We start from the raw sequence: 8,247 nt of genomic DNA on the forward strand, positions 1-8,247 counted from the left end.
CGGAAGCAGCGACATGGCCTCCCTCCGGCTCCTACGTGCTCCAATGGCCCTGCTCCAATGGGAGCTGCAGGGCACTGCCTGCAGATGGGGCAGCCTGCAGAGCCGTCTGGCTGTGCCTCCGCGTAGGAGCTGGAGAAGGGACATGCCGCTGCTTCTGAGAGCCGCTTGCAGTAAGTGCCGCTCGGAGCCTGCACCCCTGAGCCTCTCGCCATGGCCCAACCCCCTGCCCCGGCCCTGATCCCTCTCCCGCCCTCCAAACCCCTCAATCCCAGCCCAGAGCACCTGCCTGCACTCCAAACCTCTCATCCCCGGCCCCACCCCGGAGCCCGCACCCCCACCCAGAGCACTCACCTCCCCCCTGCATCCTACTCCCCCAGTCCAAAGTCCCCTCCCACACTCTGAACTCCTCATTTCTGGCCCCACCCCGGAGCCCGCACCCCCACCCAGAGCCCTCACCCCCTCCCGCGCCCCAACCCCATTTTCGTCAGCATTCATGGCCCGCCATACAATTTCTCTTCCCCGATGTGGCCCTCGGCCCAAAAAGTTTGCCCACCCCTGATCTGGAAGCTGTTTTCAAGGAATCCTTCATAGCAACCAGTTTCAATCAGTTTGTGCCTTCCACTTACAGACACGAAGAAGCTGCTAAAAGGACACCGAGAACCAATTTCACCAACCCACCCTGGAGCAGAAAATCTCTTACCTTCCACCCCTGAGTGCTGCCATTCCTGGGACCTTCTTGGGGAAGGTAAAGACATAGGGTGAGTGATCCTTTCGTGTTTCAGATGTCTCTTTCTTTCTCTAAAAGGCAACAGAGAGTCCTGTGGCACCTTTAAGACTAACAGATGTATTGGAGCATAAGCTTTCGTGGGTGAATGCCCGCTTCATCAGACGCAATCTGCTTTTTACAGATCCAGACGAACACAGCTACCCCTCTGATACTCTCTCTTTCTCTGTCTCTCTCTTCCTGTAAGTCTGAGATGAAGTAATAGGGAAACTGAAAGTACTACACAATCCATTGAAACAAAAGGCAGCAAAGTTCAAGTCTAATTTCTGTGAGCTCCAAACAGCCACTTTTCAACTGATTTAAGGGGTTTCGATCAGTGTCTGTGAGACCCACATTGACCCCGGGAGCAGAACACGCTGGGGCCGCCTGTTGGCCCCGCGCCACCCTCACCCCCAGCCCTCACCCTCGCACTGCCTCTTCCCTGCAAGACAACACGCCCCCCCCCGCTAGCCCGTGTGAGCGGCTGGCTGCTACAGGTGCGGATGTGGATCACGGGTCGGATTCACGTTGTTTCTGGTGCCTGCAGATCCACGTTTGTATCCGCGGCAGGGCTCTAAATGTACAAACCACCCCCGGGCTGTGGGTGCCTGGCCAGGCACATGCTTCTCCACGCCTGCTCTCCTGCCCCATCCCACTCCTGAATCCCCTCCCCCTTCTCTTCCCCCTGCCCCATCCCACTCCCCCATCCCCTCCCCGTTCTCTTCCCCCTGCCCCATCCCACTCCTCAATCCCCGCCCCCTCCCCCATCCCACTCCTCAATCCCCTGCCCCATCCCACTCCCCCATCTCCTCCCCCTGCCCCATCCCACTCCTCAATCCCCTCCCCCTGCCCCATCCCACTCCTCAATCCCCGCCCCCTCCCCCATCCCACTCCTCAATCCCCTCCCCCTGCCCCTATCCCATTCCTCAATCCCCTGCCCCATCCCACTCCCCCATCTCCTCCCCCTGCCCCATCCCACTCCTCAATCCCCTCCCCCTTCTCTTCCCCCTGCCCCATCCCACTCCCCCATCCCCTCCCCGTTCTCTTCCCCCTGCCCCATCCCACTCCTCAATCCCCGCCCCCTCCCCATCCCACTCCTCAATCCCCTGCCCCATCCCACTCCCCCATCTCCTCCCCCTGCCCCATCCCACTCCTCAATCCCCTCCCCCTGCCCCATCCCACTCCTCAATCCCCGCCCCCTCCCCCATCCCACTCCTCAATCCCCTCCCCCTGCCCCTATCCCATTCCTCAATCCCCTGCCCCATCCCACTCCCCCATCTCCTCCCCCTGCCCCATCCCACTCCTCAATCCCCTCCCCCTTCTCTTCCCCCTGCCCCATCCCACTCCCCCATCCCCTCCCCGTTCTCTTCCCCCTGCCCCATCCCACTCCTCAATCCCCGTCCCCTCCCCCATCCCACTCCTCAATCCCCTGCCCCATCCCACTCCCCCATCTCCTCCCCCTGCCCCATCCCACTCCTCAATCCCCTCCCCCTGCCCTATCCCACTCCTCAATCCCCGCCCCCTCCCCCATCCCACTCCTCAATCCCCTCCCCCTGCCCCTATCCCATTCCTCAATCCCCTGCCCCATCCCACTCCCCCATCTCCTCCCCCTGCCCCATCCCACTCCTCAATCCCCTCCCCCTTCTCTTCCCCCTGCCCCATCCCACTCCCCCATCCCCTCCCCGTTCTCTTCCCCCTGCCCCATCCCACTCCTCAATCCCCGCCCCCTCCCCCATCCCACTCCTCAATCCCCTGCCCCATTCCACTCCCCCATCTCCTCCCCCTGCCCCATCCCACTCCTCAATCCCCTCCCCCTGCCCCATCCCACTCCTCAATCCCCGCCCCCTCCCCCATCCCACTCCTCAATCCCCTCCCCCTGCCCCTATCCCACTCCTCAATCCCCTGCCCCATCCCACTCCCCCATCTCCTCCCCCTGCCCCATCCCACTCCTCAATCCCCTCCCCCTGCCCTATCCCACTCCTCAATCCCCGCCCCCTCCCCCATCCCACTCCTCAATCCCCTCCCCCTGCCCCTATCCCATTCCTCAATCCCCTGCCCCATCCCACTCCCCCATCTCCTCCCCCTGCCCCATCCCACTCCTCAATCCCCTCCCCCTTCTCTTCCCCCTGCCCCATCCCACTCCCCCATCCCCTCCCCGTTCTCTTCCCCCTGCCCCATCCCACTCCTCAATCCCCGCCCCCTCCCCCATCCCACTCCTCAATCCCCTCCCCCTGCCCCTATCCCATTCCTCAATCCCCTGCCCCATCCCACTCCCCCATCTCCTCCCCCTGCCCCATCCCACTCCTCAATCCCCGCCCCCTCCCCCATCCCACTCCTCAATCCCCTCCCCCTGCCCCTATCCCATTCCTCAATCCCCTGCCCCATCCCACTCCCCCATCTCCTCCCCCTGCCCCATCCCACTCCTCAATCCCCTCCCCCTTCTCTTCCCCCTGCCCCATCCCACTCCCCCATCCCCTCCCCGTTCTCTTCCCCCTGCCCCATCCCACTCCTCAATCCCCGCCCCCTCCCCCATCCCACTCCTCAATCCCCTGCCCCATTCCACTCCCCCATCTCCTCCCCCTGCCCCATCCCACTCCTCAATCCCCTCCCCCTGCCCCATCCCACTCCTCAATCCCCGCCCCCTCCCCCATCCCACTCCTCAATCCCCTCCCCCTGCCCCTATCCCATTCCTCAATCCCCTGCCCCATCCCACTCCCCCATCTCCTCCCCCTGCCCCATCCCACTCCTCAATCCCCTCCCCCTTCTCTTCCCCCTGCCCCATCCCACTCCCCCATCCCCTCCCCGTTCTCTTCCCCCTGCCCCATCCCACTCCTCAATCCCCGCCCACTCCCCCTCCCCCATCCCACTCCTCAATCCCCTCCCCCTGCCCCTATCCCATTCCTCAATCCCCTGCCCCATCCCACTCCCCCATCTCCTCCCCCTGCCCCATCCCACTCCTCAATCCCCTTCCCCATCCCACTCCCCCATCCCTTCCCCCTTCTCTTCTCCCTGCCCCATTCCACTCCCCTTTCCCTTCCCCCAGTCCTATCCCATCCCTCTTCTCCCCCGCTGCCTCGCCCTGCCCCCACATGGGCACTCACCCTTGTACAGAAACAGGACCAGGCAGGGAGCGTCCCGAGCTGCCAGCCCAGCCGGGGAGCCGCACCGAGCGAGCTGTTGCCGCATGGGAAGGACAGAACCTGCCTCCCAACTGGACAGGCTGTGCACAGCAAGCCCTGCTTGGCGCTCGCAGAAATCAGGGGGAGGGGGCAGTGGGGGGGCAATGCCCCCCCAAACTACGCCCATGGCTGGCGCGGGTTGATGTCCGGGTGCCTCCCCCGACACTGGCAACCCTACAGGGTGTCCCTGTGGTGTGGGAGCTCCTCCCCAGCCACAGGGGGCTGCTTCGCCCTCCCTGCCAGGTGTAGTGTATTAAACTGCTCCCCGTAGGAATGTGCTACTGGTAGCAGTTACTGATCGGTAGGATTGTAAAAAACTGCTACTTGATGTAGCAACCTAAACCTCCCTTGCTGCAATTTAAGCCCATTGCTTCTTGTCCTGTCCTCAGAGGTTAAGGAGAACAATTCTTCTCCCTCTTCCTTGTAACAACCTTTTACATACTTGAAAACTGTTTCAATCTTTCCTCATAGGTCATGTTTTCTAGATCTTTAATCTTTTTTTTTTTTTTTGTGCTTTTCTCTGGACTTTCTCCAATTTGTCCACATCTTTCCTGAAATGTGGTGCCAAGAACTGAACACAATACTCCGGTTGAGGCCTAATCAGCGCGGAGTAGAGCGGAAGAATGACTTCTCGTGTCTTGCTCACAACACACCTGTTAATGCATTCCAGAATGATGTTCAGTTTTTTTGCAGCAGCGTTACACTGTTCACTCATATTCAGCTTGTGGTCCACTATGACCCCTGATCCCTTTCCACAGTACTCCTTCCTAGGCAGTCATTGCCCATTGTGTGTGTGCAACTGATTGTTCCTTCCTAAGTGCAGTACTTTGCATTTGTCCTTATTGAATTTCATCCTATTTACTTCAGACCATTTCTCCAGATCATTTTGAATTTTAATCCTATCCTCCAAAGCACTTGCAACCCCTCCCAGCTTGGTATCGCCTGCAAACTTTATAAGTGTACTCTCTATGCCATTGTCTAAATCACTGATTAAGATTTTGAATAGAAAGGTATCCAGAACTGATCCCTGCAGAACCCCACTCGTTATGCCCTTCCAGCCTGACTGTGAATCACTGATAACTACTCTCTGGGAATGATTTTCCAACCAGTTTTGCACCCACCTTATTGTAGCTCCATGTAGGTTGTATTTCCCTGGTTTGTTTATGAGAAGGTCATGGGAGTCAGTATCAAAAACTTTACTAACGGCAAGATAGACCATGTCGACCACTTCCCCCCATCCACAAGGCTTGTTACCCTGTCAAAGAAAGCTATCAGGTTGGTTTGACACAATTTGTTCTTGACAAATCCATTCTGGCTGTTACTTATCACCTTATTATCTTCAAGGAGTTTGCAAATTGATTGCTTAATTATTTGCTCCATTATCTTTCCAGGTACACCTGTTAAACTGACTGGTTAATTCCCCGGGTTGTCCTTATTTCCTTTTTTATAGATGCGCACTATATTTGCCCTTTTCCAGTCTTCTGGAATCTCTCCCATGTTCCATGAGTTTTCAAAGATAATTGCTAATGGCTCAGATATCTCCTGTCAGCTCCTTGAGTGTTCTAGGACACATTTCATCAGGCCTTGGTGACTTGAAGACATCTAACTTGTCAAAGTAATTTTTAACTTGTTCTTTTCCTATTTTTGCCTCTAGTCCTACCTCATTTTCACTGGCATTCACTATATTAGGCATTACCTTTTGATGGATTTGTTTGTGTTTTCAGCCAATCCATTGGTTCGTGCGTGGTATGGGCTGGTGAAGCTACGCTGTATTCCCAATTTTTTGCAATGTCTAAGTTATACTGAAAGAAAAAATGTTATGCCACATTTGGTGGGTAAAAAGAGACCAAAGAATAAAATGTTATAGCAACCTGGATGGGGTGCCCAGCAGTAATCCTTGCCAAAGTTGAGTAGGAGTTCATAGAAACTTGTCAGCAAAAATGCCCATAAAGAAAAACTCACCAGGGCAATGAAGCCTATGTTCACTGTCAACTATCTGTGATCTCAAAGCGTGGTTGAAGACATGGTCAAAAACAACCTCAGAAAAAAGTGTTTACCTCATTATTGAATCCTGGCCCATGATATGTCAGTATACGCTGTGGACATCCAAGTCACTGCATAATTTCATACATTTTTTTGGACTGGAAATGCTTCAACCCATCTTGTATGTGGCTGTCAGTATATCCCTCCTTTGTTGCCGGGAATGGCCCTATTAAATCCATTCCCACCAATTCAAAGGGCCGACTGACCTGTATGCAAGGGAATGGGTTGGAGTCAGACTTGGGATTTCTCTTATTTCATAGTCTCAATAAGCCCAGGAAAAGTATGAGGGTGGACTAAGATTCATTCAGGTGTTTAGGCTCCAGCTTTGGTGGAACTGGCCATACTGCTCCCTAAAGGCTCAAGAACAAAGAGGTGCATAAGAACAAAATACCATTTATTTATTAAAATGTCTTGACTGCCGGGTGTATAACTCATGTTTTTAGAATTCTTGTGGTTGTCAAGGTATCTTGGGGTTGTAGATGTGTACATTATGTTCTGAAGGCCAAAACTATGAATGGGTTCAACAAAAAATTAGATCAGTTCCTCAGGATAGGGGCATCAGCTGTTCGCCAAGATAATCAGAGCTCCGTGCTCTGCTTGTTCCTAAACCGTCCTCTGACTGCCAGATGCTGGGAGTGGACAATGGGATGGTTCACTCAGTGTTTGCCTGTTCTGTTCATTCCCTTAGAAGCACCTGGTACTGGCCGCTGTCAGAAGACAGGATACTGGACTAGATGAACTGTTTGTCTGACCCACTCCGGCAGTTCTAATGTTCAGCAAAAATTACAATCGATTTTTGCCTTTGAGAAAGATGTTATAGGAGATAGGATACTGCCTTTAGTGAATATTTGAGACTCAAGTTCTACACACAAGCAATGGCATGCGGAAAAACACTAAGGGCTGGACCGAGCGGCCAAATAACAGCTGCAAAAATGCAATCCCCATTGGTGGATCGAATCAGGACAAAGTTTTGACACTAGGCCAGAAATTCAGTCAGGCTGGAAGTTAGATGATCCAACAGAATAAACATCTGCTCTAAAAATAAGAAGAAAAAAATAGAAATAAAAAGTCAGGGAATCCCAGCAGCAGAGAAAACAATTTGGGAAACTGGGAGCTCACAGGAAGCAGAAGAACCGTGTCTGGCAAAAGCCACAAGGGCCAAAATCTGCTCCCAGCCTGATGTAAATCAGGAGTAAGTTAGATTTGGGTGGAGGAGGAGTACTGCAGGGTGTGGGGCACTCTAGGCAGGGTCTCTATGGATAGGGGAGGGTCACTGCAGTGTGGGAGCGCTCTAGGCAGGGTCTCTGTGGTTGGGGAGGGTCACTGCAGTGTGGGAGCGCTCTAGGCAGGGTCTCTGTGGTTGGGGAGGGGAGGGTCACTGCAGTGGGGGGGGTGCTCTAGGCAGGGTCTCTATGGTTAGGGGAGGGGAGGGTCACTGCAGTGGGGGGGTGCTCTAGGTGGGGTCTCTATGGTTAGGGGAGGGGAGGGTCATGGCAGTGGGGGGTGCTCTAGGCAGGGTCTCTATGTTAGGGGAGGGGCACTGCAGTGTGGGGGCACTCTAAGCAGGGTCTCTATGGTTAGGGGAGGGAAGGGTCACTGCAGTGGGGGGTGTTGTAGGCGGGGTCTCTATGGTTAGGGGAGGGGAGGGGCACTGCAGTGTGGGGGCGCTCTAGGCGGGGTCTCTATGGTTAGGGGAGGAAAGGGTCACTGCAGTGGGGGGGTGCTGTCGGTGGGGTCTCTATGGTTAGGAGAGGGGAGGGGCACAGCAGTGTGGGGGCGCTCTAGGCAGGGTCTCTATGGTTAGGGGAGGGGAGGGTCACTGTAGTGGGGGCGCTCTAGGTGGGGTCTCTATGGTTAGGGGAGGGGAGGGTCACTGCAGAGAGGGGGTGCTCTAGGCAGGGTCTCTATGGTTAGGGGAGGGTAGGGTCACTGCAGTGTGGGGGCGCTCTAGGTGGGGTCTCTATGGTTAGGGTGCGGGAGGGACACTGCAGTGGGGGGTGTTGTAGGCAGGGTCTCTATGGTTAGGGGAGGGAAGGGTCACTGCAGGGGGGGGCGCTCTAGGCAGGGTCTCTATGGTTAGGTGGTGGAGGGGCACTGCAGAGTGGGGGTGCTCCAGGCAGGGTCTCTATGGTTAAGGTGCGGGAGGGGCACTGTGTAAGGGGACTCTTGTCCCCTTACTAAAACTCAGTGGGGTTTTTGGTCGCTGGCTCCCAGTAGCAAAGGAAAGGGGAAGGATCGATGGGAAATCAGGACCCTGAGACT

The sequence above is a fragment of the Emys orbicularis genome, chromosome 20 (assembly GCF_028017835.1).
Source record: "Emys orbicularis isolate rEmyOrb1 chromosome 20, rEmyOrb1.hap1, whole genome shotgun sequence".
In the NCBI taxonomy this organism is placed as follows: Eukaryota; Metazoa; Chordata; order Testudines; family Emydidae; genus Emys; species Emys orbicularis.